Raw genomic sequence first — 20,847 nt, 5'->3', positions numbered from 1 at the left:
TATTAGCTGTGTATTTTACCCTCTGTATTTCCTTCTCCTGTTTTCAAGTATCACTATCCTTGGATTTGGCGTGGTGCTCCGTTACACAGTTGACACAATGCGGAGTTTCTCTACAATCAGATTCCTGATGAGAATGGACTCCGTATCGACCACACATTTGGTTTTTTTAGCAGCGGACTTCGTGATGGCCATATTTTTGACACTTATAGCATCGACGAGGGTTATGAATGTATATCTGAACCTTTACTTGCAAGATTCCAACTTTGACCACTCTGTGTACTGTTTGTTTGTTGAAGGTGAGTACAATGCTGTTGGTGTCCTGCAGGTTGTTGTTACGTTTAATATGTATTCTACGTACTGCAGTGACACCTTCGTTTTTCATTCCTTCAACGATATCTATGTCGCTGACTCCATCCAAGTCGCCACAACGAATCACGACTTTTGACGTATTTAAAGTGGTGTGAGCGAACGAGGTCACTGGAATATCGAAGAAAGTTTTCATTTTCTTGATATTCTATGTCTGACCTCGTCGCTCACACTCAACAAGAAGGCAACCCGATTTTTTTTAATTTTTTTTTGACGCTTTGTGATGTCGATCCTGTGATTGATTTCTCGATCACAAACGGAGAGAATGAGGCAAGCGGTTATGTGGCATCTTTAGACTGTTTGACCATGAAGCGTGGAAATGATTCCACACTACATGGTTCATCTTATTCAGATCCAGTTTCGGTACGCTTATTTTGATTTTTGTTTTGAATTTCAATGTTGGTTTATTGAAAATTCAGCACCCGTTCTCCCCGCCACCATGGAGCCCAACAAGGGGATACTTTAAAACGCCATTTTTCAGCACACGATAGGCTATACATGGCGGCCAGTATTAATGGTGGAGGAAGAACCCGGGAAAACCCCAGAAAGAACCACCGACCCACGAGAAGCTATTGGGAAGCTTTCTCACATAGCCACATTGGCTGAATCCGAGACTCGAACCTACACAGACAGAGATGAGATGGCAGTGATCCGTAACGGAGAGCGCTTTAGACCACTCGGCCACTCGGGTCCGCGGGATACACAGATGCCATACTCATTTGATAAAATTACCTACGATTGACCCGTGAAGTCACCACCTTCTAGGGTCGGTAAAATTACCTCCTGATTGACCTGTTAAACCACCGCCTTCTACGATTTGGGAAAGGGACAGATAAAGGAATGGGCTATAGGGGCAACGGTGGTATCAAGAGAGATATAAGGAGAAAGATAAAGAAGGTGAGGAAGTAAATAAAGTCTTTCTAGGGCTCGGCTTGGCTAGCCGATTTGTCGAGACCGTGCCCATCCCGACCACACGTCTAGAAGAAGTAGAGGCCAAAACAGTGTATTGCATCGGAAAGCCTCTACTCAACTACCAGGATCCTTTCCTCCCCCGACACGGGACGCAACCCACGGCAAACAGGTTGCCTCTACTTAGTCGCCTCTTACGACACGTAGTGAGGCACGTAGGGCCAATTGTATAACCCCGGATCGGCAGTTTAATTTCCGCCTCACATGACTGACTGTCAAATTAAGGAAGTTAATAAATAAATATCAGACACTGACATGAATGAGATATTTGATGGGATACATATTTTAAACACTAGACAGTAAGCTCGATTTGGTAACGAGTTCTCAACACATTTGATAGTATCATAGCTATTTTAATGAGGGTCAGACAGACAGAGATGGAGGAAGAAAGAAAGAACATATTATTTTTAATAGTTTACTGGATAATCCAATTAACATTTCTGTCTTTGAATTATGGTCGGATTTAATATAACTTCACTTTAGTTATTTCCCTTTACTGGCATGCATGCTGGGTTTTGTCTAAAGTCGAGAAATAATTATTGCAAACACTATTCTTGTAACGGCTATAACCGCTAATGGCCTATTGGTTAAAGCGTCAACCTCGAATGTGGGATGTCGCGGGTTTGAACCTGGACCGAGTCATACCAAAGACTTGCACATATTTTAGTATCATTAGGCGGTTAATGTTAGGACTGGTAGGCATGGTGACAGTATGTGACTAGATAGGTCATTATGCTACAGGTCTGCAGCATGTTACACCACTGCTAGACATCAATATAAACTGTCACACTGCAGACATCGTAGCGTTATAACTCAAATTGTTCAAGCCATTTTAAAAATCCAAATCATACATATACATATAAATGGATATATATATATATATATATATATATATATATATATATATATATATATATATATATATATATATATATATATATATTACTATTTTTATTCAATTTACGACACTTTATGTGGGACTTTGGTCCATGTACGCAAATTGTAAACTCGCACATAAACTGAGATCAAGCGCAAAGTATTTATGCTACATAAATATCATTGTTACTGGTTGGAATGAAAAGTTTGTCTAGTGGACACACTTGATAAAATACTTGGAATGATAACATAAACAAAATATAAAAAGTGAAGTCGTATTACTCATTGTATGTCTAGAGCGCTCTAAGTGAATTATATACATTATGCATTTCAGGCCAATGCCTTTTTGATTGCAATGTGATTAGAAAACATAAGATAATATAAGATACACCTAGTTTGAGCATAGGCCACATATACTAATATCATTAGTACAATGATGAATTTCATTCTGAAATAAAATATAAAATGCATGAATCATCTTTTAGAATACACACAACAATTATCATTTGTAATAGCTGCATACAGCATTTCTGTCGCAAGGGTATGTAGACATGCGGCATTTAATATACATCTGTAATTTCGATGGTGTAGGTTAGTCCAAGGCCGAAATGCTGTAGATATTTCCTTATATCATTTTCCCCTTTTACGCGTGACAAAAATGTAAGCAAATTTTATATTGCATATACACTGTTTGAATAGTGAATTCTTTATTTTCATAATTTCAGATAATGTTAAAATGAATAGAACAAATTGTTTCAGGGGCACTATATGGTCATTAGCGACTGAAGATAATATGTATTCAGTGTTCCATATAAAATAGTAATTCTCAGTTAAAAACATTTAATTGATAAAATGATTATCAAATGATCAGGATATTTCTGATAATAGAAACCAGATGCGTCATAAAGAATATTTTTTACATGCTAAGGGCAGAGGAAAGGGAATCAAGAACCTGACTGTAATTAACGCAAAGATCCTTTTAAACGGAGAAATAGAGTGGAGCATAAATGTATAATTGCAGTATTGTACACATTGAGGAAAATAATTACGTTGTATTTTTGTCTGCACGAAAATCACAAAGAAGTTAAAAAATAAAGTTAAATAATATCGCATTGCAGTCAAATATATGTCCTAGTTTAGGCTTTGTTTTTTTTAGTAATAATCAAGTTTTTGAAAAGCAGTTACGAAAAGCTGCAAAGGATATCATGAGTTTATGTGATGCGGTTCTTACAAGTATACATTGTATATTTTTGGAAGATGCCTATATCGGAAAAAATGAAAGATATGTTTTTCCATCTAACAAACATTCGAAAATAAAACGTACTTAATATCTCGAAAATAAAATATCTTTACTTTATAGAACTTAAACGGCAGTATATCTACCTTTATAAGCCTACCTGTTTCAGATACTGTCCCGCAAATCAAGGAATTATTTATACCGAGTGGTCTGAAAAAAGCTTGTTATATACAACCGATTTTATTGCGGCTATCAATACACCACAGTCAGAAACCTCAAAATCCTGGTGTGATAGTTAGGACGGCTTGTGGAGGAAGTTAGAGAGGTAAATATGTAGCTTTGGGCAGCTTATACGTGGTGATTTTGTAAAACATGAGACGGTTGAAAACTGTTTAGAATGTATTATGAATATCCAAGGAATACATGGGATTGAGTGATTTCTATTTTCACAGCGCACCAGCACTGTTAGGCTATTTAGCGCCATAGACATGATTATGTGTATGATCATTGAAAAATGACGGCGATGTAATATCTCGTTGATGAAGTGGGATGGCGACAGGCTTTACGTCTACATGCTTTATGAATAGAGATACTCGTTACATCCTTTGTAGGGGCATGGGCAGGGTGTCTGAAACTTCACACATTCGTCCTACCAACATATGTATTATTAGTATTATTATTTTCATATGATTATTATTCAGTTGTATCTGTACGAAACAAATGTCAACGATATAGACAATTTAATAGTAAAATATTGTTCGATGTCATTATATGTGCTTCATTTTCAAAAGACCTCCCCCTGCGGGTCCGGGGTTGTAGAATTGGCCGGACGGGTCCTCACTACGTGTCGTAAGAGGCGACTAAGTAGAGGCAACCTGTTTGCCGTGGGTTGCAACCCGTGTCGGGGGAGGAAAGGATCCTGGTAGTTGAGTAGAGGCTTTCCAATGCAATACACTACTTTTGCCTCTACTTCTTCTGGACGGGTGGTCGGGAGGGCCCGGTCTCGACAAATCGGCTGGTCCCGCCAAGACCTAGGAGGTCTTAATTTACTTGATCACTTTATGTTCACTTAGTATTTTCTGGAACATAAACGGAAAGTACAAGCATGATTTTGCTGGACTGATCATATGCATACGTTTCGTATGTACGAGGATTTTGTTGAGAAGATTGTTACCAAACCTTCTGATATAAAATACAAAATAATTGGAAGCAGAAGACGATTTGGAAATGGAAACGGACGATGACACGGACTCGGAAATGGAAAACACGAACGAAACAAACACAAATTATGATTCTAACTCAGATATTGAAGAAATAACGGAGAAGGAAATCCAGAAATTAAAAGATGCTCTGAAAATAGACCAGAGTCTTTCAAAAATACAAGAATAACCTAACCTTAGATAACCTATATATATTTTAATACAATTTTAAATAGGAAAAAAAAATTAAATGATGCGGCACCTGGTACAGTGTAACCAAAAATGGAGGGAATACTCTTCCCAATTGCGACCATCAATAGCAATGGGGTAGAAAAAAAGGTAGAATAAATAACCAAATAAATGAATTTTGACGAGATTTTGTTACAATAAACTCATAATGGCATTAGACCGGAATTAAAATACCTCTTACAAGGCAAATTCAACTCAGTAGTTATCTGTAATTACTACATTAATGGAGATATCAGAGGGTGTGTGTGTGTGTGTGTGTGTGTGTGTGTGTGGCTAGAATAATAAAAACAAACAAACAGGGTTTAAGTTGGGAACAAATGGATGTAGGAGAATTTTTCATGGGACGTTTATTACACATTAAGAAATACCATGGCACATAATATATTGTAACGGTTTTTGGCCGTTAAGTACTTTATTTCGCATTCACTTTTTTATACGACGACCCTAGGCACCACTGTCACTTTATTTGGTAAAGACGCCTTATGCAATAAACTTGATTAAAAGCACGACAGAGTCATACTTGTGTATGCATACTACACATATTTATTCAAGATGTAAGATTCAAACACATTATATAGTAATTATAATGGATATCCAACAATCACGTAGATTCCCGGAATCCCATTGAAATGATGAAGATGAAAACTTTGGCATCAGGTCTAGCATTCGGGAATCCTTCCCACACCGTTGACCTTTATCCTTGCTTGCAGTCACTGGTACACGGGAAAATATCACCAACTTTATGTGTGTGACTTGACTCCTACTCACCTTATTTTTACTTACTGGCTGTGAAAAGGGGGATGGGGTTACTATTGAGGAGATTGTCTTTATTCCTATAATAGACAAACTTGGGAAGAAAACGACTTTTATCACTTAGGATTCTAGTAGACAGTGTTGACTTGAATCAAAGGGACTGCAGTAGATCAAGGGAAACAACTTGTCAAATGACTGTCTCGACAGAAACGAGTTGTTTCCCTTGGACGGCGTCCGCACTGACGACTACGTGAAATTGGATGTGGTGGTGGTGGGGGGTTATGTCTGCACGACGAACGCATGTACGCTCATCAGATCTCGAGTTTTAGTATAAGAAAGTGTGATATTTGAAGATAGATATATACATTCAATGATCACACATACATTTATAGAACTGAATAAGTGTGATATGAGGAGATAATTATTTTCATCCAATAATCACACACTGTATACGTGTAAAAGCGTGGTATGTGAAGAGAAAATAAGCTCGTTCAATGACCACGCACAATTAATATTAGCAAAAGTGTGATATCTGAAGAGAAATTGGACTCATTCAATAACCACACACGATTAATTAGAACGGGACTATATGTGGTGAGAAAACGTCACCAATGATCACCTAAACGAAGTTTTCTAACTGCAATGTATCCTGACGTCAAGGCGAACTCTTTTACATTTACACAACTGGGATTTGCAAAAAAATCTCTCAAAGAACAGGAACTAACTGCCACGTACATAAAAATTTCAAACTCATGAAAATTGATTGATTTATTGTATTTTAACGGCGCATCAGCACTGTTTGGTTATTTTGCACCCGCAAAAAATGTTATATGTATAATCTTTTAAAAATTATAAAAAGTCTCATATCGACCAGCGATATCAAAACCAAATAGCGGAAATTAAAACGATAAGATATAAAAGGTAATTAATAAAGCTTCCCCATCGACGGGGGATGTAAATGGTGTACGTTAATGAAGAATGATGAAAAGATATTACAAAAGGGACGGTATATACAATGCTTAAAACTGCACAAGGTGATAGCATAAAAGTTAGAGTTTAGAGTAAATATTCACTGCTTTCAGGAAATCTAAAATACAAGCTATGTTTATTGTATCAACAAGTTCCTTCATGTCATGCACATTGTAATATTGATCGCGCGTAGGTTGCAGGTCAAAACACTATCATAAAGTGCTTAACAGTGAATGGTTCATTGCAAGAAACGCACTCTGGTGGGTCTTCACCTTTTAGTATGTGGGAGTGGGTGATAATAAGTCTGATCAATTCGGATTCTTGCAATGTCTACCTCCTCCCTACGCATGGTTCTGAAGGAAAGAGTCCATTATCCTAGAACTGGCTAGACTGCACAAAGTTTGTTATTCACTGTATGATTCTATGATGCCTGCCACTTCTGTCGTAAGGACTTTCTGATACTAGGTTTAAAATCAGTATACAGTATTTTAAAAACAGATGGCTCTTGAGTAAGGGCCATTTTAGCAGCGCGATCCGCTTTTTCGTTACCTATAATACCAACATGGCTAGGTAACCAACAGTATATTATATTGTGGGAGACACTCAGCTCGTTATTTTTGACGAGTATGTTTTTCAATAATGGATTCTCCAGTTTTCTATTGTTTAGTGACTTAAGTACTGATAGTGAGTCAGAGAAGATGATGCTGTTTAAAATAAGTTTGTTTTCTATATGTTGCAGAGCAAGTTCTATTGTTCTGATTTCGGATGAAAAAATTGATGTGCCATTTGGTAAGCAAACTTGCGTTGTGTGAGTTCCACAAACGAAGGCTGCAGCAGCCTTTCCTCATCCTTTGATCCATCGGTGTACATTCTTGTGTAGTTCTTAAATTCGGTGAGGAGTTCATGGTAAGAGCTGTGGAAGACAGAAGGGTTTGTCTCCAATTTTGTTCCATCGTGTAGCGTAAAAAGTACTTTTGGTTGTTTAAGTGGTCAGGGTGGTGTTTCGGAGATGGGCGTTTTCTGAATTTTAGAAAGATCTATTTTTGTACTGTCAAGGCTGGATGATATTCTAATGCCAAAGGAAGGTATGGCGTTTGGTTTATTTTCGCATAAGGTTTTGTATTTGGGTTGAAAAACAGCCGAAAAGGCAGGATTCAGCGGGTTTGATTTTAATTTGAGAGCATACTGTGCGGAAAGCATTTCTCTACGATGTGATAACGGTGGTTCGTTCGCATCCGCTAGAAGGCTTTCACACGGTGATGTTTTAAATGCTCCCAGAGCGAGTCTTATTCCCTGATGATGAATTGGATCAAGTATTTTAAGATAAGACTTTCTGGCTGAACCATACACAACGCAACAATAGTCCAGTTTGGAGCAAATAAATGTTCTATATAAATTGAGTATGACTTTTCTATCAGAAGCCCAGTCAGAGTGCACTACTACTTTAAGTAGGTTAAGTGCTTTAAAGAATTTGGCTTTCAAGTTCTTTAGGTGTGGAATAAAAGTCAGTTTTCTGTCAAAGAGTAGACCTAAACATTTTAATTTTGTTTCCTCAACACCTGGAATAGATGTTCCGTCCAGCCTGAGTTTAGGTTCATCGTGGCGTCGTCGTAACTGACAGAAATGCATGCATACCATTTTTGACTTCGAGAATTTGAAGCCGTTCGTACTGGCCCAATTTTGTATCTTGTTTATATTTTGATGCAATTGTCCTTCAATTGTATGCATGTGCTTTGATCGATAACATATGAGAAAATCATCAACATATAGTGAGCAATCCACACCAGGAGTCAAACACTTGGTGATGCTATTAATTTTGATATTGAAAAGTGTCACAGATAAAATACTGCCCTGGGGCACATCCATCTCTTGCTCGTGCAGATCTGAGAGAGTAGAGCCCACTCGTACCTTGAATTCTCTGTCTGAGAGAAAGTTGGATATGAAAGAGGGCAGACGGTCCTAGATCGTGCAAGTCATTTAGTATCCCATACTTCCATGTCGTGTCATAGGCCTTTTCTAAATCAAAGAAAACCGCTAATAAGTGTTCTTTCTTGATAAATGCATCGCAAATGAATGTTTCTAGTCTAACCAGATGATCGTTGGTGCTCCGGCCTTATCGAAAGCCACTTTGGAAAGGAGATATTAAATTGTTAGTTTCCAAGTACCAGACAAACCGAGAATTGATCATTCGTTCCATTGTTTTGCACACACAGCTTGTGAGTGCAATTGGTCGATAGCTGTTAGGATCTGCGCTGTCTTTACCGGGTTTGGGAATTGGTATTACTGTTGCCTCTTTCCAAATTTTTGGTACGTTACCAGTAATCCATAAATTATTGAAAAGTTCCAGAAGGACTGTTAATGAAGGTTCTGGGAGGTGTTTCGAAAACTGATAATGTATTTCGTCAGGCCCTGTGGATGTATCGTGGGCCTTATTCAGAGATTCCATCAGCTCAAACAGTGTGAACGGTTGATTATAACTTTCTGAGTTATTCGATGTGAATTTCAACCGTGTCTTTTCTTTGTGAGTTTTTAATCTTCTGAAGGCTTCTGAATAATTAGAGGATGATGAATTTTTGGAGAAGCTATCAGCAAGTATATTAACTATGTCATGTTTGGAATTGATATTCTTGTTGTTTAGTTTGAGATGTCGAAAGGAATTGTATTTTCCCTTTCCATTTATTTTGCGGATCGTGTCCCAAACTTTCTTTATAGAGGAACGAGAATTTAGAGTTGAAACATATTTTTGCCATGATGCTCTGTTACTTTCTTTAATCGTGCAGCGGACTTTGGCCCGAACAATACGGTACTTAGTTAAATTTTCGGGCGTTGGACGATTATTAAAATGTTTCAGTGCTTGTCGGCGTTGTCTAGTGGCCTCTTTACATTCGTTTGTGAACCACGGTTTTGAGGGTTTTTTACTGTTTGGTGAGGACTTGGGAATGGATTCTTCTGCAAGGTCGATTAAAACAGAAGTAAAATATTGAAAAGGGTTATTGTCGTTTAAAACAGTATCCCTGTTAAGTCTAGTTGTACAAAGTGTTTCAAATTTGGCCCAGTCGGCCTTCTTTAAATTCCAATGTGGAATTGCATCGTCAATTGTAACGTTGGTGTTGTTAAGAGAGATTGGAAAGTGATCACCGCTGTGAAGGTCATCATTGACCTTCCATTCATAGTCCAAAAGCAGCGATGGGGAACAAACTGTCAAATCAATACATGTGTATGTACCCGTTCCTGGGTGTAAATATGTCGGTGATTTGGTATTATATATACATAAATCGTGTCTGGAAAGGAAGTCTTCTATTTTGTGACCTGTGTCACTTATGTGATTTGATCCCCATAAAATGTTATGGGGATTAAAATCCCCGAGTAAAACAAAGGGTGCGGGGAGTTGTTGAACAAGATTGTCTAATTCGTTTGGTACTAGGCTGGTGTTTGGTGGTATGTAAATAGAACAAAAGGTAATCACTCGATGTAGAGTGACGCTTACAGCAATGGCTTGTATATTTGTATTGATAGGGATGACGCTATGAGGGGCTCTATTGTTCACAACAACAGAAACTCCTCCTCAGGCCCTGTCAACATTTTGAGAGTATTTGTTAAACAGGGAGTAGTTTTTAAGTGTGATGTTATCCGTATCTTTCAAAAATGTTTCCTGAAGACATATTACTGCAGGATCATGTTCGTTTAAAAGTAGGAGAATATCATTGTAATTTGCTTTAAGTCCTCGACAGTTCCATTGTATGATGGTGTTCTTCATTATCCTTTTAAATTGAAGATTATGGACCTAGGTTAGACTTTTCGCGGAGGCAATTTGTGTGGTTATTTCTCTGGAGGAAGTACGGGGGTGAATTTTTTGTTTGTAGGTCTGGAGCTACCTTGAGCGCATGAAGCAGTTTCTTCTGCATCTATGCTCTCAATGTCTCCAAACCTGTTGTAGAGTTTGATGGGGTCATCTGACCCTTTTTGTTGCCTGTTTCAGTTAGATTTTTTTACATTTTGGTGGTTGGGTATTATTAAATGTAATCTGATTACATGCCGTGTTTTTCTGTGCTTGGTAATGGGGGGTGTTTGAGCTTGGTGTTGAATCGGATGTTTCTGTTTGTGTTTGAGCGTCCTTTGTTGTTTTCGGATTGTTTTTCACTACAGTGGAGAAGGATGGGCCAGTATAGTCTGTTTTGGCCTGAACGATTTTTCTGGCTCCTGGACAGGGTAAGTTAGATGTATATTTTACCCTCTGAATTTCCTACTCCTGTTTCCAGGTATCGTAATCCTTGGAACTGGCGTGGTGCTCCTTTCCACAGTTGACACAATGCGGGGTTGTTCTACAATCAGCTTCCTGATGCGAATTGTCTCCGCATCGGCCACATATTTGGCTTTTTGAGCAACGGTCTTCGTGATGGCCGTATCTCTGACACTTATAGCACCGAAGGGGGTTTGGTATGTAAATCTCGACCTTCACTTGTAAAAAGGTAACCTTTACCACTTTGGGTACAGTTGGTTTGTTGAAGGTGAGTACAGTGGTGTTGGTGTCCTGCAGGTTATTATTACGTTTGATACGTATTCGACGGACTGCAATGACACCTTTACTTTTCATTCCTTCAATGATATCTGCGTCGGTGACTCCAGCCAAGTCACGACAGCGAATTCGGCTGTTTTCCAACCCAAATACAAAACCTTGTACGAAAATAAACCAAACGCCATACTTTCCTTTGGCATTAGAATATCATCCAGCCTTGACAGTACAAAAATAGATCTTTCTAAAATTCAGAAAAAGTCCATCTCCGAAACACCAACTTGGCTAATTAAACAACCAACATGGTCGAGTGGTCTAAAGCGCTCTCCGTTACGGATCACTAACATCTCACCTCTGCGTGGGTTCGAGTGTAGGATTCGACCAATGTGGGTATGTGAGAACGCTTGCCAGTAGCTTCTCGTGGGTCGGTGATTCTTCCTCCACCATTAATACTGTCCGCCATGCATCGCTTATCGTGTGCTGAAAAATGGCGTTAAACCCCATAACAACAATAAACAAACAAAAGTACTTTTTACGCTACACGATGGAAAAAAATACGAGACACACCCTTCGATCTTCCACAACTCTTAACACGAACTCCTCACCGAATTTAAAAACTGCACAAGAATTTATACCGACGAATATGCCGTCCCTTTTTTCAATACATTTTCATTTTATTCTTTAACTTACACCATTGACATCCCCCGTTGATCGGGAAGCTTTAGTTTTCACCGTTACCATCTTATCGTTTTAATTTCAACTATTTGGTTTTGATATAGCTGGTCGATATGAGACTATGTATACTTTTTAAATGAGTATGCATATAACATTTTGGTGCTGATGCACCGTAAAAGTACAATCAATCAATCAGACCACATATACGTAGCATTATATCATGCAAAGTCTTATTATTCTAACACCAGGCGAGCCAGTCCTAACCTCTTAATGCGGAGCGTCACTCACTGCAGCTCCTAGTACCATTTGTTATATGTCTTTGGAGTGACTCAGCCAGGGTTTAACCCACGACCTCCCACATCCGAGGAGGATGCTCTAACCACTAGGCCATCGGAGTGGCCAGCATATTTATGTAAATGAAGTTGCAAATTCGGTCAGAAAGAAGTTGATTTACTACTTTGATGACATTCTTGTCACATGTTTTTGTGAACCAGAATTTATATTCATAGATAAATGTTTAAAATGTTTCAAGTTTTAACCATTCGTTTGGATAAGGCAAGCAGAAATTAAATTGACTTCATGTTATTTGATAACCATTATGCTTTGTACACAGAGCTCTCAAAACCTTGACATGTATCAGCAATGTGCAGAAGGGATTAAATAATAAGAGAAGTGTAAAATCCCACATCAACAACGCAATATTTTAAGGAAAAAAGTATTGACACAAATGTGCACACATACATTTAACTGCTTAACGCCTATATAGTTTCACTCCTTGTGATTATGCTAAAGCTGGACACAACTATGAGTCACATAAACAATTATTTAAACGGAATTATGCAGGCACCTATATAAGAAAACTGAATACAATCAGTGATAACCATTTGTGTCGTAACTTTTGTACAAATGAAGAATCCCAACACTGAATGGAGAAAGTATACACATAACTAGCAATCATGGTTAAATGTTTCCTTAGTAATAAGGACAGACTGCATACACGTGTACTTAGTTACCATTATGTGCTACAATGTACACTTTTAAAGAATTTTTCTTCATATATTTGGAACATGTGAATTCATAATCCATCTGTAGCTAAATATGAACAGTTTTACTTAAGTTTACAATTTATTGTTCATCATGGAAAAGTTATTTCACTTAAAGAGCAATGTAACATTTTTGGATAAATCGATTTAAAGTTGTATCTAATTATTCTTTATATATTAGTGATATATAGAACAGACGAAAGCTAAATTAATATAATTAGTCTATTCTGTCTCTGTAAAATAGGACATATTTTTTTCAATTGTAGTATATTGCCTTTGACTTAACTATATAAATATTATCATGTCAGTAACTACGCTTTAAGTATATTTCTCTTTTTCAGACCAAATGTCTGTATAGATTTGAAATAGTGTACCGAGAGATACGAAACCGAGCTTAAATGGTTACTAGATCGGCTATTTAAATGTGACAGTAGACTGATTGATTATATTTTTGCGACGTATCAGCACGATTAGGCTAGCGCCATAAGAAAGGTTGAATGTAAAATCATTTAAAACCGATTAAAGGTTTCGTATAGACAATATAAAACCAAAGAGTTGAAGGTAAAACGACAAGATGGTAACGGTAATAAAGCTTTCCGATCAACGGGGAATGTAAATTTTAATGCTGACAGCTGAAAAGGTATTGAACATAAGGGACGGAATATACATTATATAAAACTGCTCAAGGTGGTGATATTAGAAATATAATTATTGTTTGCATCCGGTCATTAAATGTGCCGCAAACTTCATTTGTGGTTGGTGACAAACCTGATGGAGAAGCGTTTTGTTGGTGTAGAAGCAGGGTAGAGATGTTCAGTTCAAACACAGACAAGGATAATAAAGAACGAATCATTAACAATTTGTGAAAGAAGATGACAGTATCGAAGTTCTCGTTTCCACAATAGCATTTTGAATGGGTTTTAATATTCCAAATGTTGATATTGTTGTTCATTGGGGTTTACCGTCTTCATTCTGGCAATAGGTGGGGAGATGTGCTAGTGATGGCAGAAGGGGCTATATAGTCTATTACGCATTTAAAGCCAGTCAAAGTGTAAAGATCATAGTCTAAAGGAACGTGTTCAGCTAAGTAAATGTCTCAGATGTTCTGTACTTTTGAACTTTTAGCTGGATGGAAAAATGTTGGAGATAACTGGGGAATGTTCTTGCAAGAAACGCATTCTGTTGGATCTTCACCTTTTAGTATGTGGTAATGGGTTATATAAGCATCACGGATTCGAATTCTTGCAATGACTACCTCCTCCCTACGCATGGTTCTGTATTATGGATATTTAAAGAGGAGTTGATATAATTAGGTTAGACCTTTCGCGGTGAATGATGTGCTTATTTCTCTGGTGTTGGTGTCCTGCACATTGTAATGTTAGATATGAATTCTAAGGAATGCAGTGGCACCTTCATTTATCAAAAAAGTAGCTAACAGGGCAACTAAATTCTATTAAGAAAATTAATAGAATTTTTTTTTATTGATGTAGTTGTTGTTGTAGAGTTTAACGCCATTTTTCAGCACACGATATGCTATACATGGCGGCCAGTATTAATGGTGGAGGAAGAACCCGTGAAAACTCCGGAAATAACCACCGACCCACGAGAAGCTACTGGTGCGCTTTCTCACATACCGACATTAGCTGAATCCTAGACTCGAACCCACGCAGACAGAGGTGAGATGGCAGTGATCCGTAACGGAGAGCGCTTTAGACCACTCGGGGCCCCCATTTTTTTAAAATAATTACTTTATTATGACAATGTATAAAGTAACTTTCGTAAATTAGGGATAATACAGGGGACCTTCATGTAGGTGAAGTAAGATGCACAGACTTCTCAGGGCTATGTCACAAGGCGCAACGCGACCTGAACAAGCGTGCGAAAGAGTGTCAGGAAAAACCCCACATGAAGCACATGGACAAACACAAAAATGAGAACTAACAAAACGTTACCCATTCTAACTTTTAAGGATTAACCCAAAACTTAAACACTTTTGAAACTTTATGAACTGATTAAGATAAATAATAAGAAGAGAAGGCCTAACAGTAGTAATAGGGGACGATTCAGCGTCAATGGGAATAAGCATTACAGAACCCCCTGGGACTGTTTAGCGTCAATGGAAATTTAACATTAACCACCCTGGGACTGTTTAGCGTCTATGTAAATTTAACATGGACGAAAAACCCTGGGACTGTTTAGCGTCAAGGGAAATTAACATGGGAAATAGATTTTGGGACTGTTGAGCGTCAAGGGGAATTGAACATGGGAATATGGGACTGTATAGCGTAAAGGGAATTTAAACAGGGTGGGACTGTATAGCGTCAAGGGAAATTTAACATGGGATTTTTAAAAAAAAAATAAAATAAAATAGGGTAGGCAATTGAAAGTAGATCTCTTTTCGAGAAATGTGGGTGGCCCTGAAAAGGGCCTTTGGGTTTCTTCTGCTTCTAATTTCTTCTATTTCTCCACCAACTTCTTATTTTCTGTCCTACACTCTTTCTCTTCTTTTCTTTCTTTTCTTCCTTTTTTTTCCTCTTCTTTCTTCTTCTCCTCCTCTTCTTTCTTCCTCTTCTCATTTTCTTCTTCTTTTTCAATTTTTTCATTCCATGCTCTTATCCTTATCCTTTCCTCTTCATCCTCCTTCTCCTCCTTTATTTCTTTCATCACAGCACTTATCATTTCCTTTACTTTTCTTAAGTTGTTAATCTCCATCTTCACTCGATGGGGACTATAAGAATAGTGATCCTCGTTTAACCTCACTAACATTTGCTCCATCATACCCAAATTGTCCAGGACGTCTTGCAATGTTTTCATTTTATTATTCTTTGTAGAATGGTTTGAACGACGAATACTGTGGGTTCTTATAGTGAAAGCGCGGACGTGATGGAAAACATCCCCCTTAGACATAAAATTGATATTACCTAAATGATAACCAAACAACGCGCGGACGTGAAGGAAAACATCCCCTACTTTTTTCATTTCATATGATCTACTATCCACATACGTGAAGCATCAATAAACTAACCCCTAATCTACTATTTACACACGCAAAGCATTAAAATGAAACCCAAATCTACTATCCACACAAACCTACGTCAGCGCTTACAAACACAAACACTAACACTATTAAAAAAAAGAGTCAGTGTTTATATTCACACTACTCTACCTACACACATTGGCAAATCGATTGTTATTTCTTTTCTAGAGATTGGGGTAACCCTGAAAAGGGCTGTTTTTTTTGGGTTTTTTTGGAACTCCATGACACCTGGTTAATGATGGCACCTTCCAGGCCTGGCACCACACACACATCTTCTTCCCCAATCTCTTTTCACTTTTTTGGGGGGAAGAGCAGAGGCGGGATAAGTGGCTTCAGAATCCCAATTTTCTGTCTCTGGGATTCTGAAATTTTCTCCCTCCTCTTCTTTGTTTCTTCTCTTCTCCTTTTCTTTGTTTCTTCTCTCCTCCTCTTCTTTGTTTCTTCTCTCCTCTTTCATCCTTCCCTCTTCTACTAGGGCCTCTGCAGCCAGCTCATTCACTATACGCCTGGCATATTCCAGGTGTACATGAAGTTCAAGCAGTTTTGCTAGTCTGGTGTTCATTCTCTTGGTCAATCAACAAGGGTAGCTTGACTGCCGAACGAGTTTCAATTTATACTAAAAGGGCGGACGTGATGGAAAACATCCCCTAAAACAAAATTGATCTTACCTAGATCATAACCAAACAAACGCGCGGACCTGAAAGAAACACTCACTCACTTTTTTTATACTGCCCATCACTATTCTAAAAAAATTTATTAAACTAATAATATACTATTCACGTACGCAAAGCAATCCAATTAAACCCCAAATCTACTCTCCCCACACGTCAAACAGCCAAAAACATGATCTTAATCTACTATCCACACCAACGTACGTGAGCACTTACAAACACACAATCCTATACACAAACACATACCCTCACACTATAAAAAAGAGTTAGTGTTTATTTTCACACTACTCTACCTACACACATTGGCAAATCGATTGTTATTTCTTTTCTACAGTTTGGGGTAGCCCTGAAAAGGGCTGTTTTTTTTGTTTGCTATGGCAATCTTTTAGTTGCTAAGAATGCGACGTCCTCTGAGGATAGACTTTCTGACGATAGGTCTGCTTCTTCGGAAAGAGAAGAAGAACTCTTTGGTGTCGATACGACAATCGACAAAGCCTCTGTCAGGTTCAGGTTCCTGCTGCTGCTGCTGCTGCTGTTGTTGTTGTTGTTGCTGTTGCTGCTGTCTCTGAAGTCTGTACTTCTCTGTCCATTCTTCTTTCTCCCTGTTCACTTCTTCTCTGAAGAACTCTTCTATCAGGTCTTCAGTGACTTTTAACATTCTCACATTCTCTATCTCTTCAGCTTTCGGTATCAGACTGTGTCTGACCCTATGCAAATTCACGTAGGCTTCGTTTAGCTTAGCTAGTTTGGAGCACATCTTCGTAGGAGGATGAGTCGACAATGGATGGTTTGACTGGAAACTGCCCCGGTTCTTAAAGTCAAAGCGCGGACGTGAAGGAAAACATCCCTCCACGGTTTTCGAGCCGGAACGATCAATGAGTGTCATGAGAGAGATAGAGAGAAGTGAAAGAACATGAATCAACATTATAGCCAAACAAAAGACAAAGGCATTTTTTGAAAACACAACATTTTTTTAATTCAAAAATCACTTAACACTAACCAACAACTCTAACATTTTTAACAATAATCCAACAATATAACATCAAACATTTTTTTCAAATCACAAACATTTTTTTTCAATTTACACTCTACTTTAAACAGGGCTGACAACGTTGTGAATGAAATTGTTATTTTCGCTGTTGGAAGTCATTAGGCCATTGATGGACACTACGTTTCCTAGCTTGAGACAAAAGATAAGCATAATGGTCACAAAACCATCGATCTACTTTCACATCGTTTCTAGAAGAAGAACGAGGATCAAAATGAGTCACTAAATGTTCTAAGGAATAACCCAGGCTGCGATGATGCAGAAAATGCACACAGTACTGTCCACACACCAAGGAATCTGTGCCTTGTAATTTCACATTATTGAATCGGGTGGTCTGAGCATTTCTTCTCATAAAGTCGATGATATCGTCTTCCAAAGGGGGCAATCCGTACGAATCGAAATATTCCACACATCCTTCTTGAGGAAAGTAGACGGCTACCCATTGGGTTCCTGGGAGATGACTGTCGTCTGTGTTGATCACATAAGCTAGATGTTCTTGAGGTTTGTGATGAGGGAGTTCATCTTTAGCACAGACGACAGGATTCCAAGAAGCAGTGTACGAACTGTGGTTCAAAAGATAATAAAGTTCCCAGGTATCCATGTTTTGTGTGTTTTTTTTTCTTCTTCTTCACAGGTAATAATAAGTCATCAATTCGATCCTGACTTTTTGCTTGAAAATATCTGACAAATAACCGTTTCTTCGCTTCGTCTCCCCACTCTGATTCAGGACAGCTTCGATACGATGGATCTCTTGAGTGGTTAATGGTGGACAAGAATGTTCACGCAAGTCTTTATACCACTGATGCAACACGACTTCGTCCGAGATGAGACTCCAAGCTTCGTCCAGATACTCGTCCAATATTTCTTCTTGACTCAGCATCAGGCATTTATCGTGCTGAATTTGACTGGGATGATCATTTTGACATCCATAGCAATTTTTCTTGATCAATTCCGTCGATTTTTCTACCAAGTGTTTGGCAAAACAGGAGACTAAATGCGCTTCTTGTTCTGGCCATCGGGACTTCATCATGATAACTTCTTCTTCCACAGTCTCCTCACATTCCATCTCCAAAGTTTCTCCACTAGGTAAAGAGGGATAACAGTCTTCCATGGCTTCTAATAATCTAGAATGACTTCTCTCAAACTGTTGATTTCTATGGTATTATCAAATTCTGCATACAGGATGACGTTCACTGTCTTGTCCAGTGGATCTGCAAACTGAAGTTCCACACGAATCTGACCAGATTTTATAGGGTGGAAATGTCCCTCGTCGCTGCCTTGGTCTGGAGTGAAATCAAAAGCCCACAAAGCATAGCCTCCTGCGTAATCTTCGTACGTAATGCCGTGACTGGTGTTGGTCCCTAACTGTCCAGTGGCTTGGTACAGGGACAAGTACGATCTCAAGTAATTCTTCTTCTCAAGTCAGGTTCGAAAGGACGGGTACACAAGGTCTTGCTATCGCGACTGACTTCGATTTTCTTCACCTTGAAGTGATGAAAGTTGAAAGGATTTTGATCGAAGTCTCCATTGAAGGCTTCATTGTTGACCATACCAAGGATTAAACGCTTGGGTAACTGTCCTTGGAACAGATGATCTTCGATCATGGATTGATGGTTAGCGGGAATGGTGAACGTTTTCACTTCCACACGTCGTATGGGATACTTGGCGGTCGTTCTGCTCAACGTCTGACTGATGTCGTTTCCCACTTTAGGTAACACTTCCACGCGTCGTACGTAGAGTTTGGCCTCCTCGATTTTGCTTTTGGGATTGACGCCAGCACTGTCAGCCAACAAATGGAAAGCGGTACTGCTACGATTCAGTCTCAAGCAGACATTTACACCGTTCAGCAAATATTTCTCTTGCAACTACATGTCCAAATGCAAACGATCCATCAGTTCTAGACTCTGTCCATTTAATATTTTTTCTCTTCGTTCTACAAATCCCTCATTGTGTGGTGTTTTGGATGCATCCGGTTCGAATTCGTTAAACTCGCCCGCATCGTCAGGTTCCCATAGTACGCAGGCATCGAGATGAGTATTCTTGGCATCTATTCCGTACGTCAAGAGATTTTCCAGGTAGGAACGGTAAGGGTAAGTATCCATGCTGCTGCTGACCAGTTTGTTATTCAAGTACAAATCCACTGAGCTGAACAAGGAATGCATGAAATTGTTAACGGGAGCTACTTTCTCGTCTATTATAGTATCTCCTCTCTTATCTAGAACTTTGACTTTCAAGTACAAGTAACTGCTATTCAGATCGATGTAATCTTCGGGTTGTCCCTTGATTTCAAACTCGATGGGAGCGGAATCTGTCAATGAGGAGACAGGGTGAAATTCCACCCATTCGGATTCTTGCATCGTCATCATGGTAGGTGGCATGGCAAACAGATCCAGTTCCGACTTGGAACAGGCGCAAGACTCTCGGTGCATCATTTTTTGTTGTTGCTGTGTCTCAATAATCAAAAACGTCTAAGTCTCGAACGGTTCTTCTTTTCTTTGCCTTTCTAGCTTTAGAAGTGTGAAATCTGGTGAGAGGGTGTTTTCTTCGTCATCTCTTTCTGCCTTGTCCTTGCTGAATGCCTGACTCGGTAGTGTGCAGGGCATTTATAGGTGTATCTCGTCGGCCCAAAATGTCTTTGCCCGTTTGCAGCAAGACATTTTTGCCTGCCCTCATGAAGGCTTCTTTAGGGTTTTGTTTGTCGATGATGACATTTTGGAGAAATTCTTTGCCTTGTGTCAGTGCCGCATCTTTCAAGGCGTGCAATCCGCGTGTCACCATCGGTTTCAACACCGGGGCCACCGAACGAAAGGCGGATTTCAACATATCTCCTAAACCGTGTCCTCGCTGTCTGCAACCCCTCGGTACACTGGATACATGACTTACGAGTCGTGAGAGAACCGTTTTCGAAAATGGAGTTTCACCGTGACTTTTCCTTTGGTGAATGAAATATTTTGTCCCAGATCTCCTTTTATAGCAATGTTGACCGTGTCCAAATACGACTTGCTGACAGGCAAATAGTGAGGATGTACAAATTCGCGGTGGACGTGATAAGTGTTTCCACCTTCCTCGTCAGTGTTCGTGGCAGAATTTACTTTTAAAGGAATGACACGCAGTAACGGCACGGAGGTGTGTCCCACCACGTTGTACTCCACCACATCGGAGTACACGAAGATCAAATTCAGTCCCTGGTTCAGTTCTACCGGGAAAAGAAAATACCTCGCAAAATGCACGTTGTTGTCAAT

This window comes from Sinohyriopsis cumingii, chromosome 17 (assembly GCF_028554795.1).
Source record: "Sinohyriopsis cumingii isolate HCF-2022 chromosome 17, ASM2855479v2, whole genome shotgun sequence".
Classification (NCBI taxonomy): domain Eukaryota; kingdom Metazoa; phylum Mollusca; class Bivalvia; order Unionida; family Unionidae; genus Sinohyriopsis; species Sinohyriopsis cumingii.
Note: the sequence above shows the minus strand (reverse complement) of the source record.